Source organism: Ovis aries, chromosome 6 (assembly GCF_016772045.2).
Source record: "Ovis aries strain OAR_USU_Benz2616 breed Rambouillet chromosome 6, ARS-UI_Ramb_v3.0, whole genome shotgun sequence".
In the NCBI taxonomy this organism is placed as follows: Eukaryota; Metazoa; Chordata; class Mammalia; order Artiodactyla; family Bovidae; genus Ovis; species Ovis aries.
This window is the reverse complement of record NC_056059.1, coordinates 108,842,373-108,857,913: the sequence shown is the minus strand read 5'-3', so window position 1 is coordinate 108,857,913 and position 15,541 is coordinate 108,842,373. Positions and strand designations below refer to the sequence as shown.

General features: G+C 40.3%; 1 long non-coding RNA gene across 1 annotated transcript in view; it reads right to left on the bottom strand.

Annotated features, from left to right (window-relative positions):
• The window catches only part of LOC132660020 (uncharacterized), a 54,642-nt gene extending 39,309 nt beyond the window's left edge, over positions 1–15,333 (bottom strand). The window contains exon 1 of the long non-coding RNA XR_009601171.1: positions 15,159–15,333. This is a non-coding gene — a long non-coding RNA (uncharacterized LOC132660020). The remainder of the gene's footprint in view (positions 1–15,158) is intronic.
• Between the last annotated feature and the right edge of the window lie 208 nt (positions 15,334–15,541).

Genomic DNA, 15,541 nt, shown 5'->3' with positions numbered 1-15,541 from the left:
TTATGGCAAAAAGTGAAGAGGAACTCAAAAGCCTCTTGATGAAAGTGAAAGAGGAGAGTAAAAAAGTTGGCTTAAAGCTCGACATTCAGAAAACGAAGATCATGGCATCTGGTCCCATCACTTCATGGGAAATAGATGGGGAAACAGTGGAAACAGTGTCAGACTTTATTTTTTTGGGCTCCAAAATCACTGCAGATGGTGATTGCAGCCATGAAATTAAAAGATGCTTACTCCTTGGAAGGAAAGTTATGACCAACCTAGATAGCATATTCAAAAGTGGAGACATTACTTTACTGACTAAGGTCCATCTAGTCAAGGCTATGGTTTTTCCAGTAGTCATGTATGGATGTGAGAGTTGGACTGTGAAGAAAGCTGAGCACCAAAGAATTGATGCTTTCGAACTGTGGTGTTGGAGAAGGCTCTAGAGAGTCCCTTGGACTGCAAGGACATCCAACCAGTCCATTCTACAAGAGATCAGCCCTGAATGTTCTTTGGAAGGAATGATGCTAAAGCTGAAGCTCCAGTACTTTGGCCACCTCATGCGAAGAGTTGACTCATTGGAAAAGACTCTGATGCTGGGAGGGATTGGGGACAGGAGGAGAAGGGGATGACCCAGGATGAAATGGCTGGATGGCATCACTGACTCGATGGACATGAGTCTGAGTGAACTCCGGGAGTTGGTGATGGACAGGGAGGCCTGGTGTGCTGCAATTCATGGGGTCGCAAAGAGTCGGACACAACTTAGAGAATGAACAACAACTCAGTCTGAAATTGAGAGAGAGAGATTGGAAAGGAGAATCTGAACTTAAGTGATACCCCTGCTCCAATAGACAGGTCAAGAGATTAGATATCTCTTTTATTTAATGTTCAGCATTAGGATGCACACAAATTCTGGAACTTTTCTTTGCTTGAGACTTTCCCATTTCCTATTTAAAGAAGTTCTATCTTGGATCATATTGTCTTGGAAAGTTAACTGATCTAGTAAGTTTATTAGGCTTTGGTGTTGATGCATGGTGGTGGCTGAATGCTGCGTATCTTCATCCATATCTAGGGATGACAAAACCTTAAATTAAAAAAAATGCATATATATATATGCAATAAAATGGAGATTCAATTTTATTTAAATGTATTCAGAAAATAGAATTTTGTATTAAAGCAAATATGGATATATTTTCATTAGAAAACCAAGTCCATATAAAATTTTAATGTAAACTAAAAGTCTTTAAATGAATTTCATCCTTTTTATAGGATCCTATGGTTTTGTTTTTACGGTAAGCAGGGGTACAGGAAATTTCCTCTGTCATTAGGAGAACTTCAAGAGAAATGTTTCACAAACACTGGCTTAAGAGTTGAGTAATTTATTTTTATAGAGAGGTTCTTAGGAGCCTCACCTTAATAAATGAAACTAATAAGCACTTCAAAGCTTAGTGGTAAGAGGTAGCTCTATAGATTACCCACACAAACTTCAGAGAAACAGAAATGGGAAAACTGATACAGAGACACAAAAAACCAAAGACAGAGAGGAAGAATTAGGAAAGAAAACTTTCAGGTCCCTTCAAACCATATTCATGTGGATAGTCCTTTGATTCACTTAAAAAATTATTATTATTTTTTTGTCTAAAGTTTCTAGAATGGGATTGATCAACATAAATGCTCTCCAGAGTGGATTTCAGAATTTTTGGATAAGGAAGTTAATCTACTGAAGTTAATCTACTGAAAGATGCACTTTCAGCTAAGTTGACATGGCATGAATATATTTCTATTGTTCATAAAATGAACTGGATGATCAGAAATCTTCCAGCAAACAAAAGCCCAGGTCCAGACGGCTTCACAGCTGAATTCTACCAAAAATTTCGAGAAGAGCTAACACCTATCCTCCTCAAACTCTTCCAGAAAATTGCAGAGGAAAGTAAACTTCCAAACTCATTCTATGAGGCCACCATCACCCTAATAAGAAAACCTGACAAAGATGTCGCAAAAAAAGAAAACTACAGGCCAATATCACTGATGAACATAGATGCAAAAATCCTCAACAAAATTCTAGCAATCAGAATCCAACAACACATTAAAAAGATCATACACCATGACCAAGTGGGCTTTATCCCAGGGATGCAAGGATTCTTCAATATCCGCAAATCAAACAATGTAATTCACCACATTAACAAATTGAAAAATAAAAACCATATGATTATCTCAATAGATGCAGAGAAGGCCTTTGACAAAATTCAACATCCATTTATGATATAAACTCTCCAGAAAGCAGGAATAGAAGGAACATACCTCAACATAATAAAAGCTATCTATGACAAACCCACAGCGAACATTATCCTCAATGGTGAAAAATTGAAAGCATTTCCCCTAAAGTCAGGAACAAGACAAGGGTGTCCACTTTCACCGCTACTATTCAACATAGTTCTGGAAGTTTTGGCCACAGCAATCAGAGCAGAAAAAGAAATAAAAGGAATCCAAATTGGAAAAGAAGAAGTAAAACTCTCACTGTTTGCAGATGACATGATCCTCTACATGGAAAACCCTAAAGACTCCACCAGAAAATTACTAGAGCTAATCAATGAATATAGTAAAGTTGCAGGATATAAAATCAACACACAGAAATCCCTTGCATTCCTATACACGAATAATGAGAAAGTAGAAAAAGAAATGAAGGAAACAATTCCATTCACCATTGCAACGAAAAGAATAAAATACTTAGGAATATATCTACCTAAAGAAACTAAAGACCTATATATAGCAAACTATAAAACACTGATGAAAGAAATCAAAGAGGACACTAGTAGATGGAGAAATATACCATGTTCATGGATCGGAAGAATCAATATAGTGAAAATGAGTATACTACCCAAAGCAATTTATAAATTCAATGCAATCCCTATCAAGCTACCAGCCATATTTTTCACAGAACTAGAACAAATAATTTCAAGATTTGTATGGAAATACAAAAAACCTCGAATAGCCAAAGCAATCTTGAGAAAGAAGAATGGAACTGGAGGAATCAACTTGCCTGACTTCAGGCTCTACTACAAAGCCACAGTCATCAAGACAGTATGGTATTGGCACAAAGACAGACATAAAGATCAATGGAACAAAATAGAAAGCCCAGAGATAAATCCACACATCTATGGACACCTTATCTTTGACAAAGGAGGCAAGAATATACAATGGAGTAAAGACAATCTCTTTAACAAGTGGTGCTGGGAAAACTGGTCAACCACTTGTAAAAGAATGAAACTAGATCACTTTCTAACACCGCACACAAAAATAAACTCAAAATGGATTAAAGATCTAAATGTAAGATCAGAAACTATAAAACTCCTAGAGGAGAACATAGGCAAAACACTCTCCGACATAAATCACAGCAGGATCCTCTATGATCCACCTCCCAGAATTCTGGAAATAAAAGCAAAAATAAACAAATGGGATCTAATTAAAATTAAAAGCTTCTGCACAACAAAGGAAAATAAAAGCAAGGTGAATGGGAGAAAATAATAGCAAATGAAGCAACTGACAAACAACTAATCTCAAAAATATACAAGCAACTTATGCAGCTCAATTCCAGAAAAATAAACGACCCAATCAAAAAATGGGCCAAAGAACTAAATAGACATTTCTCCAAAGAAGACATATGAATGGCTAACAAACACATGAAAAGATGCTCAACATCACTCATTATTAGAGAAATGCAAATCAAAACCACAATGAGGTACCACTTCACACCAGTCAGAATGGCTGCGATCCAAAAATCTGCAAGCAATAAATGCTGGAGAGGGTGTGGAGAAAAGGGAACCCTCCTACACTGTTGGTGGGAATGCAGACTAGTACAGCCACTATGGAGAACAGTGTGGAGATTCCTTAAAAAATGGCAAATAGAACTACCTTATGACCCAGCAATCCCACTTCTGGGCATACACACCAAGGAAACCAGAATGGAAAGAGATACATGTACCCCAATGTTCATCGCAGCACTGTTTATGATAGCCAGGACATGGAAACAACCTAGATGTCCACCAGAAGATGAATAGATAAGAAAGTTGTGGTACATATACACAATGGAGTATTACTCAGCCGTTAAAAAGAATTCATTTGAATCAGTTCTGATGAGATGGATGAAACTGGAGCCGATTATACAGAGTGAAGTAAGCCAGAAAGAAAAACACCAATACAGTATACTAACACATATATATGGAATTTAGAAAGATGGCAATGACGACCCTGTATGCAAGACAGGAAAAAAGACACAGATGTGTATAACGGACTTTTGGACTCAGAGGGAGAGGGAGAGGGTGGGATGATTTGGGAGAATGGCATTCTAACATGTATACTACCATGTAAGAATTGAATCGCCAGTCTATGTCTGACACAGGATACAGCATGCTTGGGGCTGGTGCATGGGGATGACCCAGAGAGATGTTATGGGGAGGGAGGTGGGAGGGGGGTTCATGTTTGGGAACGCATGTAAGAATTAAAGATTTTAAAATTTAAAAAATAAAAAACTAAAAAAAAAAATGAACTGGATGGAAGAGAGAGTAGGAAGACTGTGGTGGAGATATTTAAAGTCTTTTTTCTCCTTGTCTGTCTTGGAATATTTTTATACTAGGATATTTTGATGCATTGAATATATCTGAGAAGGTTGATTGGTGTAGCAGATTCAAACCTTGATTGGTCATAAAACCTATCTAGTGTAGTGGTTTAAATGTTTAACCCGTACCCTAAACCTAGTCAAGAGCTCCAGGTTGGAGGCCTAGAAATGTATACTTGAATCAAGTGCTTCATAGAAATTGCATAAGCGCCCCAGCCACTTACTAGCTGTGTGACTGTGTATACATCGGTCCCCATATCTCCAGAATGGGAATCAGAATAATGTCTTCCTTATAGGATTGAAGCAAGCCATAGAAAACCATCAGACCATAACACCTGACTCAAAGTAGGCACACAGTACACATTCATTTTCTTACCATTGTTCCCCATCCAGGAATCCAGTATTTGTTTTCTGTTTTCCTTCCTTTGCTAAAGGCTTAGAACCATCCCATAACTTATGCCCCTCTTTGGGACATGGTGGTTTGGGCAGCATGAGCAAATATGATTAACTAAAGTAGAGATTCTGTGAATCTGTTAGAATTCTATACCAGCCAAACATCTTTGCATATTTTGTTGTTTCGTCTCGTTTTGGAAGGTTTCTTTTGATAAGGAGCCAGTATTTCAGTATTTAAGTCCTGAGGAGTCCTCAAAAATAAACTAAAACTATCAAACCTAAAAAAAAAAAATTCCCTACCCCATCTCAACTTCCAAACCTTATTTCCTCATTCCTTTACAAAAGGCTCAACCAGATTCAAAGAGGAGAAATATTAGCCCCCAGAGAGCAATGCAGCAAGAGGGTTGAATGCTTACATAGTAATAGAATAAAGTGGATAGAGTTATTCCATTGACAAGGTAATTTCTTAAATGGAAATTTCAGTTGTGTATTAAACATATATTCCAAAAGTATCTACTGAATATAATTGTGTAGTCAGCACTGGTACCTATTAGGGAAAGAAGATTAGTTAGAAAGAGAAGCTGTCTTCAAGGATTTCATGCATTACAAGTGGAGGAGACAGAAGTACAAAAAAGAACATATAATAAGGATGAATTATATTAGTGACATGAGCAATTTTAACAATTCTTTGTTTCCTTGGGCTCATACTAACTCATGTTAATTTCCAAACAACTATAGAAAAAAAAATTTTTTTCCTCAGATATATTGCAGTTGTCATTCAGTCTCCACAATACCATTGGAACCAACTTGCAATACATATTATTAGTCTTCTACTTAAAACACCTAACAGTTGTTAACTTACTTTTCCAATATATTTTATATGGCAGCTTCTGTTATTAACTCACTACTCTCTTCCAGCCCTTATTAAATATTTATTCATTAATAGATTGCCATTTTTTTATCCCACAAAGAAAAAAGAGGGGATTAATATTTATTGACCATCCACAAGGTGCCAAGTTCATTACACTAGTTTTCCATAATCGGAGCTATAGGAAGATTTGGGAACAAGAAAAAATAAGATCACCCTTCTCAGACTAAACTACAAAGTCAGCACATAGTGAAGGAAATTAGTCTTAAAAGAAGCAGCCTAAAATAACAGAGCTGAAATGACTCAAGAGGTTATTCTAATCTGCAGTAGGGATTGAAAGGGGTCCTTTAAGCTGATTGCTTTAGCGCAGTCTGGGCTACACTGGCGTGATAATGTTGAGTGATAGACAATGATATTAATAAAAGGAAAAGAGGGGAAAATGCCAACTGAGGTTAATCAGAATAGTACATGCAAGAGAAGGAAGCTGATAAAGATGCAGCCAATATATTCCAGCACTGGATGCCTGGATGACAGGGCGTCTTGGTCAAGAGAAATTGGCTGGCCACTCTTCATTTGCCAGATTCATCCCTATTTTGGGGCTTCCCTGGTGGCTCAGCAGTAAAATAATCTGTCTGCAATGCAGGAGACATAATTTCCATCCCTGGTTTGAGAAGATCCCCTGGAGAAGGAAATGGCAACCCATTCCAGTATTCTCACCTGTGAAATTCCATTTAGCCTGTCAGGCTACAGTTCAAGGGGTCACAAAAGAATCGGACATGACTTAGCGTCTAAACAACAACATACTTATTCTATGAACATCCAGAAGTTATCTTAGAGAACTTCCCCAAGATCATTATATTCCTATAGTTTGACTTCCCGCTCAGTTCAGTTCAGTTTAGTTGAGTCTCTCAGTCGTGTCCGACTCTTTGCGACCCCATGAATCGCAGCACGCCAAGCCTCCCTGTCCATCACCATCTCCCAGAGTTCACTCAGACTCACGTCCATCGAGTCCGTGATGCCATCCAGCCATCTCATCCTCTGTCGTCCCCTTCTCCTCCTGCCCCTAATCCCTGCCACCATCAGAGTCTTTTCCAATGAGTCAACTCTTCACATGAGATGGCCAAAATACTGGAGTTTCAGCTTTAGCATCATTCCTTCCAAAGAAATCCCAAGGTTGATCTCCTTCAGAATGGACTGGTTGGATGTCCTTGCAGTCCAAGGGACTCTCAAGAGTCTTCTCCAACACCACACTTCAAAAGCACCAATTCTTCGGCACTCAGCCTTCTTCACAGTCCAACTCTCACATTCATACATGACCACTGGAAAAACCATAGCCTTGGCTAGACGGACCTTAGTCAGTAAAGTAATGTCTCTGCTTTTCAATATGCTATCTAGGTTGGTCATAACTTTTCTTCCAAGGAGTAAGCGTCTTTTAATTTCATGGCTGCAATCACCATCTGCAGTGATTTTGGAGCCCAAAAAAATAAAGTCTGACACTGTTTCCACTGTTTCTCCATCTATTTCCCAAGAAGTGATGGGACCAGATGCCATGATCTTCATTTTCTGAATGTTGAGCTTTAGGCCAACTTTTTCACTTTCCTCTTTCACTTTCATCAGGAGGCTTTTTAGCTCCTCTTCACTTTCTGCCATAAGGGTGGTGTCATCTGCATATCTGAGGTTATTGATATTTCTCCCGGCAATCTTGATTCCGGCTTGTGTTTCTTCCAGTCCAGCATTTCTCATGATATACTCTGCATATAAGTTAAATAAGCAGGGTGACAATATACAGCCTTGATGTACTCCTTTTCCTATTTGGAACCAGCCTGTTATTCCATGTCCAATTCTAACTGTTGCTTCCTGACCTGCATACAGATTTCTCAAGAGGCAGGTCAGGTGGTCTGATATTCCCATCCCTCTCAGAATTTTACAGTTTATTGTGATCCACACAGTCAAAGGCTTTGGCATAGTCAATAAAGCAGAAATAGATGTTTTTCTAGAACTCTCTTGCTTTTCCATGATCCAGTGGATGTTGGCAATTCGATCTCGGGTTCCTCTGCCTTTTCTAAAACCAGCTTGGACATCAGGGAGTTCACGGTTCACATATTGCTGAAGCCTGGCTTGGAGAATTTTGAGCATTACTTTACTAGCATGTGCAAATTTCTGATTAAGACTTGGATTTCTTAGGAGAGTGATGACAGAGAAAGCATCCACTCATCATGAAGGTTTCAAGTGACCTCATTATTGGAGTTCATTTTTTTAAATTATCAAAAATGTTACATCTTTACCCACCTCTTAAGTTGTAGATGAGATTGTCTCAATCCCCTACACTGTGCTTTAAGGAGAATTTAATACTCTTCCTATTAGATCTGAGAATTCTTCATGGTGGAGAAAGGCAGTGCATGTACATTCCTAGGGCCACATTTTTGCTATCTTTCTTCAATTCGTGTCTTGTGGCTGTTCTTTTATCTTTATCTTCCATTGACCCAGGAAGATAAAAACTCAACCTCTATCTTCTATAACCATAAGAAAGGTACAATACACATAGTTGAGATTATGGCAGTTCAGCTCAGTGCAAGTAACTTCAGGTTGAACTGTAGAAAACCTTGTCTTCTTAAATACCATTCTAGTCATTTCTCTCTCTACCATCCTGATCCCCATTCTCTACCCTTTCTCTTTCAGAACTACCTATGTACCTCCCTGAACACACACACACACACACACACACACACACACACACACTCACACTTTTCATTTCTTTTGAAGAGATGAGCTCTGCTTTCTCTGAATCTGTATGCAGTGCGGGGGACCCAGGTTCGATCCCTGGTTTGGGAAGATCCCCTGGAGGAGGGCATAGCAACCCACTCCAGTATTCTTGCCTGAAGAATCCCAGAGACAGAGGAGCCTGGCAGGCTACAGTCCGTGGGATTGCAGAGTCAGACCAGATTGAGCAACTAAGCACAGCAGCTTTCTCTAGTACCTACCCATAATTCAGTTGAAGTTTTGAAATAACTACCAGAAAGGACTTCCTTACCTTTTCAGATAAATTTACTATGCAATTTTCCAACTGAGTTTCAAGATACAGTTCAAGTTCAGTTTTTTAGTTACAGTAGCTTTATGTTGTCTGCCTCTATTTTCTGTGCATTTTGATTAGTTTCTCTGAAATTGATCACCTCTGGGATTGTCATGACTAGGCCACTGGGGTTTCAGAACAGGGTCCTAGACCCTGGAGTTGAGATCCTACCTGACTTCAGCTGGACTGTCTGCCAGACACAGGACAGGCATTATTCTCTCTATCATAGTTCCTTATATATACATCTTCAGTCATCAGTAAGCTTTGGTTTCCAAGACAAGTAGCATACATAATGTCTTTTAATGACTTCATCTCCTCGAGGGTTTCAAAATTATTATTATTCTCATTTTATAGCAGAAATAACAGATTTGGTGCAGTTTAAGATATTTGTTCAAAATTACAGAGAATATAACAGAACTGGAATTTATCTTAGGTCTAAATTCATCCTTGTGCTCTTTCTGGAACACCAGAAAAGTTTATATTTTACTGAGAGCCTATATATATGTCTAGCTGGTGCAAATATTTCTTAAATTAAATACTAGCTCTCCTTTGCAAAATCCTTTCCACAACTCTGATAACGTATTACTCTAATGTGGGATCTTTAAAATTGTTGCTATTTAGGAGTTTAAAGAGTCATCCTTTGTAAAAGGACTGATGAAACTGCCTTCTCTCATCTATTTCATTTCCAGGACATGTAATGGAAGTATTCTGAGCCTGGTTGTCCCAGTTTCCCAGAGCGGGCATGAGGTCAGGTACGTGTGGTTATTTGGAGTGAACGCGTCATAAACTAGAACATAATAGTTATGTGCACACGTATACAGCTCAACCCCAAGAGATTCAATGCAGCTGAATTTATGCTTCCAAGAGCAGTTGGAAAAAGCTGAGCTCAAACTAGGAGTTAGGGTGTACAGTCTTTGGCTGCATTTTTCAGTATGCTTCAGATTATGATATTCAATCATGTATGGCTCTGATTCCAAATTCAAAACCTGACAAATACCGAGACTGCTTAAGGTGAGCAGGAATAATTGTACATATTTAGGGATGTGGTCAGGGTACACTGCGCCATCAGAGGGTGAGTTCTAAGTGAGTTTGGCACATAATGTGAAGTCAATAAACGTTGGAAGAATGAGACTCCACTTGGAAACTGGAGGGAAGGCGTTTATCTTGTAGGAAAGGAAATAAATGCATATCCTATCCTACTTCTATGGGCTTCCTGGGTGGTAACAGTGGTAAAGAATTTGTCTGCTAATGCAACAGATACAAGGAATGTGGGTTCAATCCCAGGGTCTGGAAGATCCCCTGGAGGAGGAAACAGCAACTCATTCCAGTAACCATGTGGGGAAAATTTCATGGGTAGAGGAGCCTGGTAGGCTACAGATCATGGGGTCACAAAGAGTCAGACATATCTAGCTACAGAGCACACACACACATTCACATTCTATAAAGGTAGAGAGGCGCTGCAAATAAAGATCTGATTGGAAAGGGTTTCAGGGAAGCTTTCATTTACTGGACTTGCCCTCTGTTAAGTGATGCTATTCCTTTTCTGAGGTGAGTCAAAGTAAAAGCCTGAGTTATCACACAGCAGGAGAAGAGGAGAAGGGGCTCAGAAACCAGAATAGGTGGAAAGGTCAGAGACGTGGTTGTAAGAGGGGGTAGACTCCTTTGAAGAGCAGTGAAGAATTCTATAAGGGGAAAGGAGTGTAGCAATGTCCAAGCAGTAGAGGAGAGTGAGAAGTAAGATTGGAGAGGTAAGCAAGGATCAGAACCTAAGGGCCTTGAATGTTATGCTTAAGAACCTGGCCTTTACGCTGTAGGTACCACCTACAGATGAACCAAGGAGCCTTCCTTTCCATGGAATTATACTTCTAACAAGAGAGGTGGAATAAGCAACTAATCCTCAAAGATCAGGTTGGGATACAAAAATCAAATAGATTGGGGTTGAAAAAACACAGTGTTGGAGCCAAAGTGGCCTCATTCAGTTCCCAGGACTGTTTTGTCCAGTCATTTAGCTGTGTCTCAGTCTTTGTGACCCCATGCACTGCAGCACCCCAGGCTACCCTTTTCTTCACCATCTCCAGGAGCTTGCTCAAACTCGTGTTCACTAAGTCTGTGATACCATCCAACCATCTCATCCCATGGTATCCCCCTGCCTTCAATCTTGCAAAGCATCAAGGTTTTTCCCATTGAGTCAGCTCTTTGCATCAGGTGGTCAAAGTATTGGACCTTCAGCTTCAGCATCAGTCCTTCCAGTGAATATTTAGGGTAGATTTCCTTTAGGATTCGCTGGTTTGATCTTGCAGTCCCAGGAACTCTCTTGCATCTTTTCCAGAACCACAGTTCAAAGGTATCAGTTCTTCGATGTTCAGCCTCTCTTGTCGCCCAGCTCTCACATTCGTACATGACTACTGGAAAAACTATAGCTTTGACAATATGGACCTTTACAGGCAAAGTAGTGTCTCTGCTTTTTAACGTGCTAAGTTTGTCATTGCTTTTCCTCCAAGGGGCAAGTGTCTTTTAATTTCATGGCTCCAGTCACTGTCCACAGTGATTTTGGAGACCAAGAAACTAAAAATTCCCCCACTCAGATCCCCAGACTACTACTTGACAATACTGACACTTTGGATAAGTCAACAGTTTCTTCTAGTAACAATAATAAGACCAATTCCAGGGATATTTGTGAGATATAGGCAGTAGTTTCACAAATCCTGTCTACTGCTTATCATATAGTAGTTGCCCCAAATGGTATCTATCAAAGGATCTGGAATGTGAAGAGAAGGGTAAGAACTAGACAATTGTTTTGTTGGGACAACCACCACACTCTCAAGAATGTTGAACACTTGGCACATGCAGAAACTATTCCAGAAGCACTTTACATGCATCAACAGTCTTATCATCTTCCTTTTGCAGATGAAAAAACTACAGCACAGAGAGGGTAAGTTACTTGACCAGAATCATGAACACAGTAAATATCAAAGCCAAGAATCTAGGTAGTCTGTATCCATACTTACATTCTTAATCATGCTGCTGCTGCTGCTAAGTCGCTTCAGTCGTGTCCGACTCTGTGCGACACCATAGATGGTAGCCCACCAGGCTCCACTGTCCCTGGGGTTCTCCAGGCAAGAAAGCTGGAGTGGGTTGCCATGCCCTCCTCCAGGGAATCTTCCCGACCCAGGGATTGAACCCACATCTCTTATGTCTCCTGCATCTGGTCCCACCTGGGGTGTCCAATCACAACCTTACACTGCTTTATATTTGGGCCACACATTATGGGGTTTCCCAGGTGGCGTTAGTGGTGGTGAATCCACCTGCCAACACAGGAGATGTGAGAAACACATGTTTGGCCCCTGGGTTGGGAAGATCTCCTGGAGTAGGAAATGGAAACCACTGCAGTGTTCTTTCCTGGGAAATCCCATGGACAGAGGAATCTGGTGGGCTATAGTCCATGTGATCACAAAGAGTCAGACACAACTGAGCACACACTCATACATACATTATAGCTATCAGCTTCTAGCAAAGCATGTGACATGTAGGAATTTTTCTGTTATTATTTATTTCTGTGTATCCAGAATCTAAATTGGAAGTTTATTTCTTGGATAAACACATATCACTTCATTTTACAGTCAGGCACACTGAGACCAGGTTGGCTAGCTGACTTCCAAAAGCCATAAAAGTTGTAAACAGTAGAATTAGATCAGGAAACTAAGTCTCCTTAACTCCAATCTTGAGTTGTAAGGGCAGCTGAGTACTGTGTACTCCTTGAAAGGGCTAAGCTTGTTTGGTCACTGGACTGTTCAGTTCAGTTCAGTTCAGTTTAGTCGCTCAGTTGTGTCCAACTCTTTGCGACCCAGAATCACAACACACCAGCCCTGTCCATCACCAACTCCCGGAGTTCAATCAGGCTCACGTCCATCGAGTCAGTGATGCCATCCAGCCATCTCATCCTGGGTTGTCCCCTTCTCCTCCTGCCCCCAATCCCTCCCAGCATCAGAGTCTTTTCCAATGAGTCAACTCTTCACATGAGGTGGACAAAGTACTGGAGTTTCAGCTTTAGCATCATTCCTTCCAAAGAAATCCCAGGGCTGATCTCCTTCCGAATGGACTGGTTGGATCTCCATGCAGTCCAAGGGACTCTCAAGAGTCTTCTCCAACACCACAGTTCAAAAGCATCAATTCTTTGGTGCTCAGCCTTCTTCACAGTCCAACTCTCACATCCATACCTGACCACTGGAAAAACCATAGCCTTGGCTAGACGGACCTTAGTTGGCAAAGTAATGTCTCTGCTTTTGAATATGCTGTCTAGGTTGGTCATCACTTTTCTTCCAAGGAGTAAGCGTCTTTTAATTTCATGGCTGCAGTCACCATCTGCAGTGATTTTGGAGCCCCCCAAAAATAAAGTCTGACACTGTTTCCACTGTTTCCCCATCTATTTCCCATGACGTGATGGGACCAGACTGTAGTCCCTTCTAATTTTCATCATCAGGAATATTCTTTTTAATTCTTGGTCATCCCCATGCACCAGCCCCAAGCATGCTGCATCCTGCGTCAGACATAGACTGGCGATTCAATTCATATGATAGTATACATGTTAGAATGTCGGCCATCTTCCTAAATTCCATATAATCCATCTCATCAGAACTGATTCGGATTGGGGGTACATGAATTCAGAAGTGGGATTGCTGGGTCATAAGGAGTTCTATTTGCAATTTTTAAGGAATTTTTCCATAGTGGCTGTACTAGTTTGCATTCCCACTTGATTTTGCAGAGTGATGTAAGATCAGAAAACTGCATAGTGTTACTTACATTTGAGTGGCAATATGTAGTTCACAAATTTTTTTGCCGACATTCTCATATGGTTCTTTTCACCTGCACGGATCCTATACTTTTTTTTTCCCCCCCAAGGAATAAAATGTGCATTTGGATATGCCATTAATAATAGAAATAATTTTTACTGAAGTACTGTTGCTTTGCAATGTTGTGTTAGTTTCTGCTGAATGGCAGAGTACATCAGCCGCACTGACTCCAGACTTTTAAATTGGATTGATTCTTCTAGAAACATGTCCCTTTAAACAAATGCTCAAAATAAACAAATACCCAATGCTGCTAAGTAGCTATAGTTCCAGGCAGTCATGTAGGTCTACGCATCTCCTTCCCACTTCATCACATCATTTTCAGTTTAATTTCACCTCTTTAGTTCTCACTTTAATTTCCATCTCCAACCCATCCAAAAATGTGTCTTCTCCTAACTCAGTACTTGGCATTGAGACACTCACTTTCCTGCCTGAGTCCTTGTTTAACCCATATTTTGTGTCTTGGAAGCTCACACATTAAAAAAATAGTCCCTGACCCAGGCATCATCTGCCCCAAAGCTGGTGATCTGTGCCCAGTTAAGTGTTTCAGGCCTGCTCAAGGACCAGACTGTGAAATAAGGTTCATGTATTTCTCTGAAGAAACAGGTTGCCGAGATTCCATGGGTCTTGGTTGAGGCTGTAGCAGAGTCTGCTGGCTTTCCCTCAAAATCCATTTTGCTATTGTTCTTTAGCAATAGAACTTGTGACTTTTCACTGGTCACAGTACCTGAAATAAGACTACATTTCCCAGCCTCCCTTGAAATCAGTTCTGGCCACATGATCAAGTTCTAGCCAATGGAATGTAAGTGGGTCACTAGCCGCATGAAGGACAGCTTATCTTCCTTTTGTGTGTGTGTGTGTGTGTGTGTGTGTGTGTGTGTGTGTGTGTAATTTTTTTTAGTTTTTATTTTTAATTGGAGCATAATTTCTTTACAATGGCTGTGTTGGCCTCTGCCATACAACACTGTGAATCAGCTGTAAGTATCCATATGTCCCCTCGCTCTTAAGTAAGCTTCATTCCCACCCCCATAACCCTGTCTCACTCTTCTAGGTCATCACAGACTGCCACGCTGAGCTTCCCATGTTATATAGCAACTTCCCACTAGCATCCAGTATACACACTGCAATATATAAGATTCATTGTTACTGCCTTGACTCATCCAACCTTCTCCTTCCCCCAGCATGTCCACAAGTTTGTTCTCTACATCTGTGTCTGCATTCCTACATAAAGAAGGAACATGTCTACATTCCTTCTCTGCATAGGTTCCTAAGTATCATTTTTCTAGATTCCATATATATGGAATATCCATATATATAATATGCATATATATGGAATATGGAATATGTTAATATGCAGTATATATATATATATATTTTCTGACTTACCTCACTCTGTATAACGGGCTCTAGGTTCATCCACCTCAGTTAACTGACTCAAATTCATTCCTTTTTATGGCTGAGTACAGCTTTCCTAAGTAGCCTGCTTGCTTTCTTCTTTATTATCTCTCCCTCTCTGATGGCTGGAATGTGGACAGGATGGATGAAGCCCCAGCAGCTATCTGAAGTCACGAGGGAGAAGACACAGGATGAGAGTGGTGGATCAATAAAAAGTAAGGCATAACCTTATCCTCCTTGGGGTGCTAGTTTCTTGTTGTTAATCATTCACTCAGTTGTGTCCGACTCTTTGCATCCCCACAGACTGCAGTTTGCCAGGCTTCCCTGTCCTTCACTGTCTCCCTGAGTTTGCGCACACTTGTCCTTTGAGTTGG